At 44.1% G+C, this 17,239-nt stretch overlaps 1 protein-coding gene across 4 annotated transcripts in view; it reads left to right on the top strand.

The window, feature by feature from the left end:
• The window catches only part of SETX (senataxin), a 156,776-nt gene that overhangs the window by 3,108 nt on the left and 136,429 nt on the right, over positions 1–17,239 (top strand). The window contains exon 2 of one of the 4 annotated variants that reach the window (XM_033960294.1): positions 7,391–7,498. The exons of the other annotated variants lie outside the window; for them this stretch is intronic. The gene's annotated coding sequence lies outside the window, so the exon portion shown is untranslated. The remainder of the gene's footprint in view (positions 1–7,390; positions 7,499–17,239) is intronic. 4 annotated transcript variants of the gene reach the window in all.

The following is a 17,239-nucleotide window of genomic DNA, read 5'->3' as shown; positions in this document are numbered from 1 at the left end:
GGTGGTAATTCGCTGAACCGACTCGATTCTCCGCACATCTTTTTGATAATGTGGTCTCCAGAATTGAACACAATATTCAAGATGAGGTCTCACCATGGATCTGTACAGCCTCCGTTCTGCAACCTTTTTTGTGCAATGGAATGACGTTAGCTGTTTTCCAGTCCATGGGGACTTTTCCGGTACTTAGGGAAAGATTGAACAGCACGGATAGCGGTTCCGCCAGGACATCACACAACTCCCTAAGAATCCTGGGGTGTAGATTGTCCGGTCCCATGGCTTTGTTCACCTTGAGTTTTGATAGTTCGCCATGGACGCTGCTGGGTGTAAACTTGAAGTTTTGAAATGGGTCTTCCGAGGTTTGCCTTGCCTGCAGTTGTGGACCGGTCCCCGGCGCCTCACAATAAAGACTGAGCAAAAGTATTCATTTAGTAGTTTGGCTTTATCAGAATCCGTTTCTGCATAGGTCCCGTCTGTTTTCCTGAGACGTACTATCCCATCTGTGTTTCATTTCCTGTCGCTAATGTATCTGAAGAAGGATTTATCCCCTTTTTTAATGTTTTTCGCTAGTTGTTCTTCTGTTTAAATCTTGACCTCTCTGACTGCTGCTTTGACTGCTTTAGACCTGGTCAGATAGTCTTCTTTTGTCACCCTGTTTCCTGTATGCTTGTAGGAAATAAAAGCTTTTTTTTTTTCCTTGACAAGATCCGAGATCTCTGCAGAGAACCACTGGGGCTTGTTCTTCCTCCGTCGTTTGCTTACTGTTTTTATATAGCGGTTTGTTGCCTCATGCAAGGTGCATTTCAGGATTGACCACATAGCCTCTACATTATTGGTTTCAGCTTGGTTTTGTAGCGCCTGATGGACGAAGTCTTCCATGCGTTTAAAGTCAGTGCCCCGAAAGTCGAGGATCTTTGTTGCTGTGTTTGATCTAGTGAAGCCTATCTTGATGTTGAACCATACCATGTTGTGGTCGCTGGAGGCTAGTGTATCGCCTACCAAAACTTCTGAAACGCTTTCTCCGTTGGTGAGTATCAGGTCCAGTGTCGCCTGATCTCTGGTGGGCTCCAGCACCATTTGTTTGAGTCGCGCCCCTTTTATGGAAGTTAAAAGCCTTCTGCTGCCGCTGGTAGTAGCGGAAAGTGTCTTCCAATCAGCATCGGGCATATTGAAGTCCCCTAGCAGAACCGTGTCCCCGCGTAAAGTGATGTTCTCAATGTCTTTGATTAGTTCCATATCCCTGTCTTCCTGCTGTTTTGGGGGCCTGTATACTACACCCAGATACAAGCATTTTTCGTTTCCTCTGGCTAGGTTCACCCTGTTTTATAATTTTTCCTTTTTAAAGTATAATTATATAACAGTTTTTTAAGCATTGGCATGCTCACTTTGTGGCACATTTTTTATTTTGTTATAGATTGTATTTTACTTAAAACATTTGCATTATGATTTTTTTGTTTGATTCACTGACTTTGGACCACCTTTGGTGGTGCTTCTCCATTTTTTTTGTCTGTCCCATTGTGAATCTGATCTGTTTTATAGAAGTAATATGTAATCATATTTTTAATTTTATATTTCTCTTATTTACTTTTCTGTGCTTTTCCTTGGCTTTTCATAGTTAAATTCCATTTATGTCTGACTTTTATAATTATTAATTTCTTCATATGTTGATTATTATTTCTACTTCGTTTTGATTTTTAGATATTTGTGACCCTAAGGCAGGCGGTTATCCACCATATAGGGTTTTTTTTATCTGTTGGTGCTTCACCAAAGAGAGTGTTTTATATTCTAAACGTGTGCAGGAAAGTTCTTGGTCCACCCCTTCCTTTGGGTGTTATTTGACTTTGTGTTGTAGGGATTTTCTTCTTTCTTTGTTTTTTCTTGTCTGATTAAAGCTGCAGCCAGGGGAGACCCGATTATACACTGAGCCTGGATCATTGTCAAGCACCTGTTCCTCCTATGTTTACATTCTGTGCCAAAGATGAATTGCAGCATCTGTGTTACAAGTAGGTACAGTGGCTGAGGAGGAGGGCAGAAATTCCTGGTCCACGAGAATAGGAAGGACAGACTTAAATTTGTCAGATGATATTTTCTTCAAATAGCATGCCAGGAGAATTTCCCTTTTCTCAAATTTTGCTGACTGAATTAGCTTTAGACTCTGAAGATACCAACACCATTGGTAAAACCAGTTAATCTCCCTTAATTTGTTGTGGAACATTATGCTATTACCTTTTTAACTAAGGTGGTTACAACTTTTAGTTCTACTGCAATGAATAGACATGGTTCTGTTAAAAAAATATTGTTTAGACTTAAATTCAAAAGGTTGCAGCAGATTTGCTAGAATCACAGAAGGTACAATCTGCCCTAGTTAATAAGACGCTTTGAGAGATTTTAATTTGCTTTTCCTAAATTTTCCTAAGCACCCTGTTTTCTCTTCAACTTAACCTCCTTAAGAAATATTTGGAAGAGAGATCGCTAATACTTAAAGAAGCTTTACCTCCAATTAAAAAGGCATACTATATTTCTTTGAAGTCTATGTCTCTCTTACCGTGAAAATAATCAAGTAGTTACCCAAGTTTTCAATTTGAAAGTGAAATCTCAGGACAGTCTAGATCAGTGTGTGCAATTTTTTCCAAGCCGGGGCACACTAAACCTAGTGTCCCCGGCTCGAGACACCCAGAAGTGCGTTGGCATCTGCGTGATGATGTCACGCTCCCTACCAGCGTCTAAGTTAATTGAGAAACACCATTTAAAATGGTAAAATTAAAGTGCCTACCTGTGCCTATGTAGGCACTTTATGGCGCTTAACGCCACTATAGGTGTGGCTAATGCCAGAAATGACGTTGGGTGCCATAAAGTGCCTACATAGGCACGATTCATGGCAAAGATAGGTGCCGGAAATGTAAACCCTAACTTATATTTCCGGCACCTATCTTTCATGGAGGCACGGTTCTTTATAGGTGCCTTCACGTGATCAGTTGCTCTATATCAACCCCCTATAAAGAATCTGGGACAGTGTCTGGATTCTCATCTTGTCCTAACCATGATTGTTGTTTTGATCAGTGGCACATGTTGTGAGAGTGGACATTGTTCAAGGAGACTTTCTTAGCAGACAGACCTTGGATCCAGGCAAGTGGATGCTGTCTCCGATAGCATATCCGACCATTGTAAGTGCTGGGATTATCCACCACTTCGATCTCATGGCGACGGTGAGAAACAAGAAGGCAGACTGTTTCTTCAGTTGAAGGTTCGAGCCCGGAAGCAGTCTATATGCTCTAGTCCAACTGTGGCCACAAGACCTTCTGTTGTATGTCTTTCTTCCCTGGCTCATGATAGGCCAAGTCATTCAATAAATTGTGGTTCAACAAGGAAGAGTCACTGCTTTGTCTTCGCACAGGTCATGTGCTCAAGTTGCAGGTGCATCCAGACCTGCTTTCTTAGGGTCCAGTATGCAAGGCAGATCCAGATCACCTTGCTCTTACAGCATGGATATTGAACGTAAAGCGTAAGAGCTCAAAGGATATTCAGCCGTGGTTCTTTCCACCCTTCTCAAGAAGGCAACTACAGTCTCTACCTACACTAAGGCATGGAGGACTTTCCAGCATCAGTGAGCAAAAAAATGTGTGGAGCCGTTCTCCAATCTGGTTTCGGTGGTGTTGGCCTTTCTTCAAGTAGGCCTTGACAGTGGTCTCACAGTGGCTTCGCTTCGAGTCCCAAGTTGCTGTGCTCTCTTGTTCTAGATGTCGCCAGATTTCTGAAAGGTGCTATTCATATTCAACCACCTATCGAACCACCTTTCCCTTCATGGGATCCCTGTGTGGTTCTCGGAGGCCTCACTGAGGCTCCATTCGAGCCTTTGGAAGAAGCGTCCCTCATGGTCTTGATGCTTAGGGCAGTTTTCTGGAAGCACTTCAGCGCAGCACTTTTCGGAGCTCAAAGATTTTTCTTGTTGAGAGCCTTTCCTTGGAATTGTAGAGACTGGAGTCTTCCTATGCACTGCTCCGTCTTTTCTGCTGAAGGTGGTGTCAGCATTTAATGTGAATCAGAAGGTCAGTTTGCTTGCATTCCAACCTACAGGATCACATTTTGCTTAAGTTGGACATGAGACGAGTGCTTCTTTGCTATCTAGAGGTCATCAGCGAGTTTGTGTTGATTCATTTGTCTAAGTGAGGCGCGCCTGCTTCCAAGGCCACGATATCTAGTTGGATCCTTAAGGCCATTTCATCATCCTATATTGTTTGTGGTACACAGTCCCCTGTTTCTGTTAAGGCGCATTTGACTGGAAGTGTAGCTTCGCCAACGATTGCAGCTAGTGCAATTTCACCAGAGGAGATTTGTACAGCAGCAGTTTGGTTCACGCTACATATTTTTGCAAGGTTTTACATGGTGGACGTTGCAGCACAAGAAGACTGCCTTTGGTTCCTCCAGCCTGCCCTAGTTCTCTGGGACTGCTTTTGTACATCCTGCTCGTCTAGAATGACACACCTATTGCACTAGAAAAAGATATCATGCATTTTAACAAATTTACAAGTATTTCACTTTAAATCACAAAAAAAAGATTATGTCCTTACATTGTTTTAATGCCCCTGTATCGCTCTATGGTGTGACCACATCTGGAATATTGCATTCAATTCTGGTCTCCTTGTCTCAAGAAAGATATAGTGGCGCTAGAAAAGGGTCAAAGAAGAGCGACCAAGATGGTAAAGGGGATGGAACTCTTCTTGTATGAGGAAAGACTAAAATGGTTAGGACTCTTGCGCTAGGAAAAGAGACAGCTGAGAAGAGATATGATTGAAGTCTACAAAATCCTGAGTGGGGTAGAATGGGTACAGGTGGATCGATTTTTTTTTTTGCTCTGTCAAAAATTACAAAGACTAAGGGACACTCAATGAAGTTACAGAGAAATACTTTTAAAACCAATAGGAGGACATTTTTTTTCACTTGGAGAATAGTTAAGCTCTAGAACGTGTTGCCAGAGGACATGGTAAGAGTGGATAGCGTAGCTGGTTTTAAGAAAGGTTTGAACAAGTTCCTGGAGGAAAAGTCCATAGTCTGTTATTGAGAAAGACACGGGGGAAGCCACTGCTTGCCCTGTATCGGTAGCATGGAATATTGTTACACCTTGGGTTTTCGCCAGGTCCTAGTGACCTGGATTGGCCACCGTGAGAATGGGTTACTGGGCTTGATGGACCATTGATCTGACCCAGTAAGGCTATTCTTATGTTTTTTTTATAGTAGATAGGTGTTTCATTCTAGTCTCCCTGTCCTGTCCTTCCTCCCCCTCCTGTCCTTCCTACGCCTGTTTCTTCAAGTTGTGTCTTTGATGCCAGTCAGCTCTTTGTGCCCTGAAGGATATTGTCTGATATGTTTTAGCATCCACAGGGATATTTCTTCAGCTTCTTTGATGTTTCTGTTGGCTGTTGCTAGTTTCTTTACATATTTACAGTGTTTACATTAAAGCAGAAAAGTTGTACTGTTGGGGTGTCCCCTCTTTGTCCTTACTTCACATAATCAATTGGAGCTCTAGCATGCTTGGGTACTAAGTACAGGTGGCAGTAGAGTTCACTTTAAAACACCCCTTAAGCCTGGTGGTCCAGCGGTGTATGGGCCGGCAGAAGCGTGCTTTCTGCGCTGCTGCCTGGGCCCGCCCTGCTTTCTGAATGGCGGCATCAGTTCTCACGGGACTCGTGAGAACGGACTGCAGCCATTCAGAAAGGGGGGCAAGGGCAGGCCCAGGCAGCAACGCATAAAGCACGCTCCTGCCAGCCCATACACTGCTGGACTACCAGGCTTATGAGGTGTTTTAAAAGGTACTGTGGGGAAGATTGCATGCAATCGCTGCTGCCTGAGTAGTAAGGAGGAACATGGGGATGGGGAAGAGCAGGTGGAGAGGAAAGAAAGGGACTACATTGGAGGAGCGAAAGAGGGGAAAAGATGCCAGCATCAGGGGGGGCAGGCCAGGAAGATATGTGGCTTTGAGGTGAGATGGGGTGGGGGAGGGGATCTTTAGAAGAAGGGAAGAGACAGGGGAGAAGCTGAACATGGGGAGAGACAAGGGAGCTGGGTGAGGAGGGATAGCAGGGTCAGGGATGCAGTCTGTCAATGGTAGACCGGGAGAGGGTAGGAACAGTGGAACATAGAGGCAATGCTGGAAATTGAGGAGATTAGGACACTGGGGGACAATGCTGATGGGAGGATAGGGACAGGGACAGAGAAGGAAGATTCTGGGTAGGGCAAATAAGGGTGAAGAAGGAACAAGGATGGTGGACCTGGGAATAGAAGAAATGTCAGAGGGACAGGAGACCCTGAAGAAACAAATAAAAACAGAAAAGAGACACATGGAGTCAAAGTAATGTGTTCAAACAAAAAAGGTAGAAAAAAGTATTTTATTTTGCATTTATTAATTTAAATGTTAGCTTTTGGATATAAACATCTCTGATATCTTGCATTAAAAAAAAAAAGGTACTGCGGGGCGGGGGGTGTTTTAAAAGGGCAGCAGGTTTTTTAAAAAAGGTTCCGGGGTGGGGGGAGGAGGAAAAATTTGTTAGTCGGCTAGGACAGATCTCTCCTGTCTCAACCTACCACTAGACATTTCAGGGCAGTGGGACAGGGTACAGAGCCTGGCAGGGAAGGGGGGGGGGAGACATGGTGCAGAACCTGGCAGGGAAGGTGGGACAGGGTGCAGAGCCTGGCAGGGAAGGGGGAACAGGGTGCAGAGCCTGGCAGGGAAGGGGGGACAGGGTGCAGAACCTGGCAGGGAAGGGGGGACAGGGTGCAGAGCTTGAGTGGGGTTGGGTGCAGAGCCTGGAAGGGAGTGAGGGAGGCTGGATGTACAATTTGGGTCTGAATGTTTTTTTTCTTGTTTTCCTCCTCTAAATGTAGGGTGTGTCTTATGGAGCAAAAAATACGGTAATCTCTTTTTGTGATTTAAAGTGAAATACTTGTAAAATTGTTAAAATGCAAATAAATGTAAAATAAAAAATACTACTACCACAACTTAGTCAAAGGGCACCTAAATGATTTGCCCAAGATTACAAGGAGTAGTGGTGGGATTTGAACTTGGCTTGCTTGGATCTCAGTCTTTTGTTCTAACTCAGGGGTAGGGAACTCCAGTCCTCGAGAGCCTTATTCCAGTTGGGTTTTCAGAATTTCCCCAATGAATATGCATTGAAAGCAGTGCATGCAAATAGATCTCATGCATATTCATTGGGGAAATCCTGAAAACCCGACTGGAATATGGCTCTCGAGGACTGGAAGTTCCCTACCCCTGTTCTAACTTAGGCTAGTTTGGAAATTTATTTCCAAATATTTTATGTCAATGTTGCTATAGTTCATAGGCTAATTAAGCTTTACTGAAGTGCTGTTTTAAGGCTAACCGCTGACCCTCATTAATTAGGTCAGTGTTGCTGATGAAGATCTTGATTATTGGGTGCAATTCCTTGTCCAGTCTGAGAAACATTTTAAGAAATCTCCTCATATACTCAAAGAATCTGCAGGTGAAGCAGTAAGTACTTTTAAAAATCCTAAGGAAGCCTCTCAGATAAGCAGAATCTGGATCTTAAACTTTGAAAGAGCTATGCTTTTTCTATAAGCTGTCTCAAAAAAAAAAGCTTTAAATGAAGAGTAACCTTTTGAAGGAAGATATGTTCTTGCAAGGTTGGACCAAGACTCATCTCATAACAGCTGAACATAAAAAGGAGTTGTTGACACACATTTGAATCTTGAGAACAATAGTGCCAGTCTTCATGGCTTCAACTCTGTTCTACCTGGTTTTGTATTTTTCATAATCATCTTGAAAAAAAATCTAGCTACAGAAAGTTTTTATTTATTCCTCTTTCCAAATCTGAGTTTAAGTTGAGTTATATACAGATGCAGAAGGTGTTTCTCTGCCCAACAGAGTGAATAATCTAATGTTTATACCCAATGGCTAAGTAAATTGCCCAGGGTCAGGAGTTGCAGAGAGAAGTACATTTAAATCCTGACTTTAGTCTTTGACTTGCTGCTCTAACTGTTTGGTTTCTTCTTCTGTCTGTTTACCTACCTTATGTTTGTTTTAGTTTAAACAAAGCATTCCAGAAAATAGACTTGTACAGAAAACAGCTCAACGTGTTCTTCAGCATTGTCTGAAACACATAAAACATTCAAAATTGAGGTACACTAAGGGGCTCATAATCGAAACGGAAATACATCTAAGAACCAGCCTAAATTGGCACTTAGATGATCAGTGCGACAAGTCGTTCAAGTGCTGATAATCGAACTGGGTTTTAGACGTATCTAAAAATGACTTAGGCCTTCACAGTGCTGCAGTACGCTCAGAGCTGAAAGGGGCGTTTTAGGAAGAGTGGTGAGGGCTGGATTTGGGCGGGACATGGGCCATCCTAGACTTAGTCTTACTGCATGTATAACCGAAAATTTAACAACAACTGCCTAGACGGAACTTGGACGTTGTGACTTAGGCCATCTAAAACCAGGTCTAAGTCACAAGAAGGTATCTGAAATGATGATAACCACTGCAGGAACAAAGTACAGACCCCTACACATTCCCCCATTGATCACTGCCCCCCCGGCCAAAAAATTTGTAATAAAAACATCTCAGATCTGCCTCCAGAACATCAGCACCTTGCAGCCTGGCATAGGAAAGCCTAGTATAGCTGCACAGAGGTGGCTTAAGTAGTCTGGGGAGTGGGCTAGTGAACCATGGAGAGGAGGACCCAGGCCCATAAGCCACTCTAACCACTGCATGCATGGTGAAACGTGCACTCCCCCAAACTCTTATGTACTGCCATATAAGTGGAACCTGTAGCCATAAGGGCTATTGGGGTGGTGGACAGGTGGGTCTAGTAGGTTCTGAGGGGTGTTTTGGGGGGCTCACCATGACCTGTAAGGTTGTTGTGGTGAGATGCATATGTGGCACCCTTTTTGTGAAGTTCACAGCAGTGCCTTGTAAGGTCCCCACTACTCTGGAGCAATGTTTGGGTGTCCAGTCCATCACTTTGGTGACCCCGCCCACATCCAAAAGGTCTTTTTCTAGGTGTTTTTGACTTGCACAAATTTTTGGTCAAAAATGGAGTATAATGATAGACGACTTAGCGGCCTGGACGATCAGACGGCTGGACGTACACTTAGACGATTTTCGAAAAAAAATATTTTTGATGTATTTTTTGAAAATGGACTTTTTCCATGTCTGACTTTGGGTACTAGTGACTTAGGCCCAAAACGGACTTAGATATATCTTTTGATTATGCCCCTCCAAGTATCGGAGATGTCTGAACAGTATGCTGGCTGCAAGTTCTGAAAGCATTTCCTTTAGAAAATTCAAAAGGGAAAGGTGGATGGAATTTGATATACTGCCTTTCTTTGGTTACCATCAAAGTAGTTAACATATTATATACAAGTAAACATATTATATACAAGTACAGTACTTATTTGTACCTAGGAAAATGGAGGGTTAAGTAACTTGCCCATAGTTGCAGTGTGAATAGATCTTTATCCCCTGATTTTCAGGCCACTGCAATAACCATTATATTATTTCTTCACGTACAAAATCAATAGGTGAAAAGCTTTGTAGGTGAATGACTGACTGTTTCAGGGGGAAAAGGGATTGGGATAGAAGCATTGTTTTTGAACTAGCTGGGATGCTGATTTTGGGGTTGAAGCTTTCCTTGTCTTAAATACTCGATGCAAGACCTGAAGCTAATCGCTAATAGCAGCCAGCTCCAGCTCCTGCATTTCTCCCTTGACTTTCATAAGCCCCTTTCTCTTGCTTTTACTCTGTGCTGCAACTCTAACTTTTGCTTTTGTTCCTTTTTCCTAAAAGCCCTCAAGGTGATTACTGTATTTGTCGCTCCATAAGATGCACCTAACCATAAGACATACCTGACCATAAGATGCACCCTAGATTTAGAGGAGGAAAAACCAAGAAAAAATATTCTGAACCAAATTTTGCCTCTGAACCCAGCCCCCTAGAAAAATAGACAAATATACTGCAGCAGACAGATTTTTTTCATATCTTTATTTATAAACTTTTTACAGCAAAACACAGCCCAAAGCAATACAAAATGCAAAAATCAAAACAGTAAAAGATACAAAGTTTCCCCTCCCAACCCAACCCTCCCCATCCAAAACCCCAAAAACTCAACGGCATAATGTAAAACTAGGTAGAGTGTTGCCTCCAGTGGAGATATGGGTCCCAAACCTTATGATAAGCTAAAAGTGTATTATGCTTCAATGCAGTAAGATGAGACATTAAATGTAAATAATCCAAATGAGAATAAACCTTTGGAAGAGGAGACACCCTGTGAGTACACCAACATTGCGTCAGAGAAGGGGGCGGGACCGCGGCATGGAGAAGACAACTCGGATGACTTATGGCAGCTTGCAAAGATCGCTAGAGCCAGCGATCTTATGCAGGCTGCTGAATTTTGATAAATTGATGCGGGGAAGCCGGACACTAGCGGGGAAGCCACTTCCTGACTGACCCTTCCCACTCGCCCTCTAAAGCAGGAGTGGCAGGCCAGTAAGAGGCAGCGCTGCTGCTCCTGCTTTAGGGGCGAGGGGGGGAGGGTCAGTCAACAAATCGGGAGGCCGATTTTTTGGGCGTGGTAAATCGATTTGAATTGATTCATCCGAAGTGAATCGGTGATTCGAATCGTGAATCGGGCAGCACTAGTCTCTACCAGGCGAAGCAGCAGGCAAGGTCACTATTGCCATTTGAGAGAAAACCAGACGTTCCAGAAACATCCGCCTGCAAAGGACATACCAATTACTAAGAACCACCTGCAAAAAAGGATTGGCGATTTTTAACACCACACGCAAACAGTCTCCTGGAACCCAAGGCAACATCCAAAGAGACACCTGGGGAGCTAAAATGTTCAATATGGATCCACAGACGATCTTCATAGGTAAGCCACATCATTATTTCCTGTAAAAGGGCAGCTTGATAATACAAATCAGAGAATGACACGGTGACAAAATTCATCACCGTTCCCATCCCCGCGGATAACCGCAGGAAACCATCTTCATGTCATTCTTTAAGGAAAGAGGGAAGAATCGGAGTATGAATGGCCACAACCACTGACCAGCAAGTTTTGCTTTGAAGAATGCTGGTGTAGAAAGATTGAGACTGAAATAGACACTAGAAAATGACATGGGATTATTTCCCGCGGTTATCCGCGGGGACAGGAACGGTGATGAATTTTGTCACCGTTTCATTCTCTAATACAAATGAAAATGAGGAATCCCCATACCCCCTTCCAGTTTAGATCTATACAAAATACTCAGGCGGACCTTCGGAGGTTTCTCTCACCAGATATAGGCAAAAAACCGGCAAAGCTATTGGAAGGGTCAGAAAAACATATAATAATTTAAGTAAAATCATTATTTTGACAGCCAAAATCCGGCCTATCCAACTAAGCTGCAAGCCCTCCCAATGTTCCAACTCAAGAAATAATACACGCAATCGCTCAGGAAAATTAAATTGATATAATTGCTTATAGTCAGCAACTAAATTAATACCCAGGTAAGTGGTAAAACGAGAAGCCCAAGTAAAGGGGAGGGCAGATTTCAAGCTGCGAACCACACTATCCATCAGAGTAAGATTCAAAATCTCCGATTTCAACATATTCACTTTGAAACCGGAAAGCGGGCCAAACTGTTGTAATTCACTAACCAATTAAGAATGAAGAAAACACAAATTTGTCCAAAAACAAAAACTCATGCAAAATAGAGAACAAAATCAAATCAAGTTATGTTTAAATTACCAGACCTCAAATTACCCAAGGCACTACTAAATTGGATTTTTGTGCCCTTACTGGGGTGGTAAATTCATCATTGGTCTTTGGTAAAGTGACTTGTGCTGTGCGGGTGCGGATTATAACGTTGCTGACAATATTCTCCAAAACATTTTAGGTGCAATAATACAGGGAAGCATAGCCCCTGACGAAACAAATGTGAAACGGTTGGGCAGCCGTGGGGCACAAAAGTTAAGTGCTCCCCTTTTCCTAGCACCTTATGCATTTAAAGCACTTTCAAATTTATATTTATTGAAAATTGATATTTAAATAATTTTGCACAGCACAAGTCACTTTACCAAAGACCGATGATGAATTTATCACCCCAGTAAGGGCACGAAAATCCAATTTAGTAGTGCCTTGGGTAATTTGAGGTCTGGTAATTTAAATATAACTTGATTTGATTTTGTTCTCTGTTTTGTATGAGTAATTCACTAACCACCTGAACTAAAGACACCTCAGGGTCTCGCAACAAAAGCAAAATATCATCCACATAGAGCAAAATTTTGTATTGCTGTGCACCCAATTGTTTTAAAACATAGTTCCCACCCCGCCCGACGCCCGATTCACCCCCCCCGCAGGACCGCTTGCACCCCCACCCCAAAGGACCGCTCGCACCCCCACAGCCTCCCGACCCCCCCCCCCTCATCACGTAGAAGCTCCTACCGGTGTCCTGCTGCTTCCTCTTGGCGGTCCCGGCCCTTCTGTGAGCCCTGCGTCTGCGCTGCTTCGTCTTCCAGCGGTCCCACCCTTTCTCTGACGTCAGAGAAAGGGCGGGACCGCCGGAAGACGAATGTAGGAGCAGCTGTTGAAACCCCATACGATCTATAAGGGAGTGGGAGCTGTGATGTGAAGAATGATCTAACTGGGGGGTCTAAGACAACATTGCAAGCACCCCCCAATAATAGCAAACCATCTATATGAGGGTATAAAATCTTATCAAGTTGTTTGAAAAATTCCCCATGACCTACATTGGGAGCATATAAATTGCAAAGGGTATATTTCTGATTAGCAATAGTAACCCTCAAAAGCAAATAACGACCTGCCAGATCCCTCAATTCAGTAGCCACCTGAACCTGTAAGCTGCTATGAAACAGAATGGCTACTCCCTTAGTTTTCTGTTGATGTTGATTAGAAGCAAAGTAAATGGTCGAATATCCCAGGGGGTGTAACACTCATACATGTTTAGACAACAAATGGGTCTCCTGCAAGAACACAATTTGGGCTCTCTGACGAGCTAGTTCCCTATAAAGGAGATGACGCTTCATGAGAACATTAAGCCTTCGCACATTTATAGATAATAATTTTAGGTCATCCATAATCCCCCCAAGCCCCCCTCCCCCCCAAATTCCACAACACACTGTACCAAAAACCCACAGATACCGTAAGTATTTCAGAGATACAACAAGGCAGGAAGGAGTCAGAGAAATTTATCAAAGAGATAGGTTTTAATTGATTTCTGAAGGTTTGGTAGGAGGGTGAATTTTCAAAGGGAGATAGATGGAAAAGTTTCAAAGTAGACATATAGATGTTGAAAAGAATAGGGGACAGAGGTGATCCCTGTGGGACTCCACATAACGGCTTCCAAGGAGATGACAAGGTGCCATTCATATTAACAGTATATGAGTGAGATCGTAAGAATTTTGAGAACCAGTCTAAATATTGTGGTGAACGATGTCAAAGGCCGCAGATAGATCAAATTGTAATAGAATTGCAAACTTATTACATGAATGTAATTGCTGAACCTTTGAAATTAATGAGGCTACTAGGGATTCGGTACTGAAATTGGGTCTGAAACCATATTGGCAAGTTAAAAGGATGGAAAATCTCTCTAGATATGAAGAAAGCTGAACAGATATGATAGGCTCTAACATTTTGGTCAGGAGAGGAATATTTGTTATGGGTTGATAGCTAGACGGTGAAGATGGCTTTTTTCAGTAATGGGGTCAGAGCAATGTGACCCATCTCTACAGAAAATAGACATGATAGTAAAGCAGAATTTATAAGTCTGGTAAGAGATGAAATAGCCTGAGTGGGAATTTTCTCATATAGGTATCCAGGGCACATTTACAAGATCTTTATTTGTGACACAATTTTGAAACCTGAGCCTCGGATACATACTCAAAGACTACAGTCTATGGGGATAAGGTTAGTGTCGCTGAGCACCAGAGAATTATAAGAGACTAATGATGGAAAAGAGTTTCTTATAGCAGCAACCTTTTCATTGAAAAATTTTGCTAGGTCATCCGCTACTGGAGAAGAAGAATGTATAGACAAGTCATTATTAGAGGTTATAGAGCGCCAGATGTTAAACAAAGTACTGCTTTGGTTATTCAATCTGATAATTTTATCACCGTAGAAATTTTTCCTTGTTTTTTTTAATACTCTATTATAGAACCTAATACTGACCATCCAAGACTGTCTATCCGCAGGAGATTTAGATTGATCTTGCAGTTGAGAGGTTCATATAAGTACGTGGGATCTCGGTGTTTGCGGTGGTGTGTGCTGGATGAGGAGCCCTTGGTAAAGTCCGGGGGGCACAGTGTGCATGGCGGCAGAAGCGGCAAAGTGGTGTTCCTATTGTGGTAAGTGGAGAACACCAGCGGGTGTGTGTTTGGCTGCATGTGTAGGGGACAAGGGAGCAGTTTTGTCAGCACCGGAGGGCATGCTTGTGCCCAGCGCGGCTGACACGGTTATGGACGTGAAAGTCATGTTTGCTTTGCCGGCACAGGAATGGGCCTCCTTAGAAGCGGAAGTATGTCAGGATAGTTTGAAGCTGGCGGTTGGGGAGACGAAGGCGCATGGAGATGCGACCCGGGAGTTTGTCCAGGCAGGGTCTCTGCCGTTCTCCCCGGAGTTTGTTCTTTTGCTACATAAAGGGTTTTTATTGCAAAAGACAAACTCTGATGGGGGAGGGGAGGTCAGCAGAGGGCTAAGCGACGCAAAGTAGATCCTGATGAGGCAGAAGGACAGGCCTACAGCCCTGAACTTTCTTTCGCTCGTTTTTGTTCTTTGGAATCCCGACGGACAGGATGTTGAGATGGACGAGTCTTTGGGGTCAGAGGGCGATGATCCTTCCTCACTGCATCTATTCCATAGGGAGGAATTAACAGCGTTTATTTCCAAGGCGTTAGAATGTCTTCATACTTCTTATTCTGATCCTGAGGTGTCCGCCACGACCAATTTCCTTATGGCTGGCACTAGGAGGCCTCCTAAAACCTTTCCAGTACATGAGGCAATGCAGGAGTTGAAAACAAAGGTTTTGTGCTCAAATACATCTATATAATAAAACCGTAGGCGGCGCATGCGCATTCTTATCGGCGTGCTTCCATGATCCGTATGTCCGTGGCCGCCAAGAGTGCAGCATGCTCCGCGCTTACTACGGCCCCACACGCAGCTGAGTTCGGCACAGCGGTTTCCCCAGATAGGGGAAGTCGAACAACTCACTCCCGACGCGCAGCTGAGTTTGGCACGGCGGTTTCCCCAAATAGGGGAAGTCGAAAAACTCACTCCCAGCTCTCCTCGGCACGGCGGTTTCCCCAGATAGGGAAAGCCGAACAGTTCACTCCCGCCTCATGGTCCTGCCGCCGCTCCTGTTCACAGCGGCCTGCACGTCAACGACTCTTCCCCCCCCCATCCTCCCGCAACAGCCACTACCGCTCATGTTCAAAGCGGTCTGCTGAGGTTCGCGGCCGGCTGTAGTGAACTTCTCAGGCCACTCTCCACATGGTAGCACGTTCCCTCTGACGCAATCGCGTCAGAGGGAACATGCTACTGAGGTGGACAGCGGCCTCCAAGGTTCGCTACAGCCGGCCGCGAACCTCAGCAGGCCGCTTTAAATAGGAGTGGCAGCAGTGGCAGAAACCATGGATGCAGGGAGGGGAAGAGGAAAAAGAAGGGCATGGAGCAGACAGGAAAGGGGGCTGTTTTGGTGGGAGGGTTGTGATGAGTGCAGACAGCAATCATGGGGGGGGGAACAGAAAGGGACCATGGAGCAGGTAAGCATTGCAGAATAGGGGGAGAGGGAAAGGGGCTGCTTTGGGGGGAAGGGTATGCTGGGGGCAGACAGCAATCAGGTGGGGGAGGAACAGAAGGGGGCCAGGAAGCAGGTAGGCATTGCAGAACAGGGGGAGAGGGAAAGAGGGCTGTTTTGACAAGCAGGGGGGGCCAGGGAGACAGACAGAAAGAAAGACGGACAGACAGAGGACCAGGGAGAAACACAGACACAAAGAATGACAGACAGACAGCGTCCAAGGAGAGAGAGACAAATTTAAAAAAAAAACAAAAAACATACAGACATCTACTCTGGGCGGCGGGAGGAAGGCAGTACGGAGTGCTGCTGGAAGTGGCTGCTGGGAGGAGGGCTTCGAGTGCAGAAGACTGTCCACAAAGCCCCTGAGTTGGGCCAACCTCTCCTTCCTCACCGACGCTGAAGAAGTTGCAGGCCCCGCTCCCTCTCGCGCTCTGAGCACTCACGATTGGCTGAAGGGTGTCGTGCCGATGCTGCAGGTACAGAGGGATGCTTTTGTTGGAGAGGTTTGCTGGGGGCCAGACAGCTTTGCTCGGAGGGGGGGGGAAAGGGGAAGACAGAAGGGGGCCATGGAGAGACAGTCAGGAGAGGGGAAGGGGTATGCTGGGGGCAGACAACTTTGCTCTGGGGGGGTGGGGCAATGATACAAGGACACAGACACAAAGAATGACACACAGGGGGCCAGTGAGACAAACAGAAAGGAAGACATTCAGGCAGCGTCCAAGGAGAGACAGCCAGTGTCCAAGGAGAGAAAAACAAATAAACATAGACAGACAGACAGCGGTCAAGGGGAGAGAGAGAAAGAAAGAAAAACAGACACACACATCTATTCTAGCACCCGTTAATCTAACGGGCTTAAACACTAGTCATTAATAATCTTGTTAGCTAAATGGACAATTTAGATCAATTAGAGGGGCCGTAAAAAAAGCAGTAAGATCCTGTTTGATGATATCAAGCTGCAGAGTAATAAAACAATAACAGGAAATACAATTACAGTTAGGTGGACAGTAACAGTTTATGTTTTAGTGATTAAAAGTACTGATTATAATTATGTCTTGAACTTGATTATCTCGTATAGAAGCTATTCTGAAAAGCAAAGTTTTGAGTATGATTGAAAATACACATACAATATTTATTCCATTTGTGCAATTAACTCACTTAATTACTTGATATATTAGGACCTGGTGACATGAATGACACTGTCTTCGGTTCACTCTGGAATCTGGCCAGTTCATGAGTGTGTCCAAACACAGATGTTTTGTCCACAAAATTTGAATGCTTAAATTACAAAATTCCAATCAAAAATATTCAAAAGAACAAAAAATGTACTGATAACAGGGATTGAACCATTCACAACCTAATTCGATGGAGAAAAGACTTCAGTGTCACCAAGGATATATTAAATGTCACATCTAAAGGACTTAGC

The sequence above is a fragment of the Geotrypetes seraphini genome, chromosome 10 (assembly GCF_902459505.1).
Source record: "Geotrypetes seraphini chromosome 10, aGeoSer1.1, whole genome shotgun sequence".
Classification (NCBI taxonomy): Eukaryota; Metazoa; Chordata; class Amphibia; order Gymnophiona; family Dermophiidae; genus Geotrypetes; species Geotrypetes seraphini.
The sequence above is the reverse complement of the archived record's forward strand: the minus strand, read 5'-3'. Positions and strand labels throughout refer to the sequence as shown.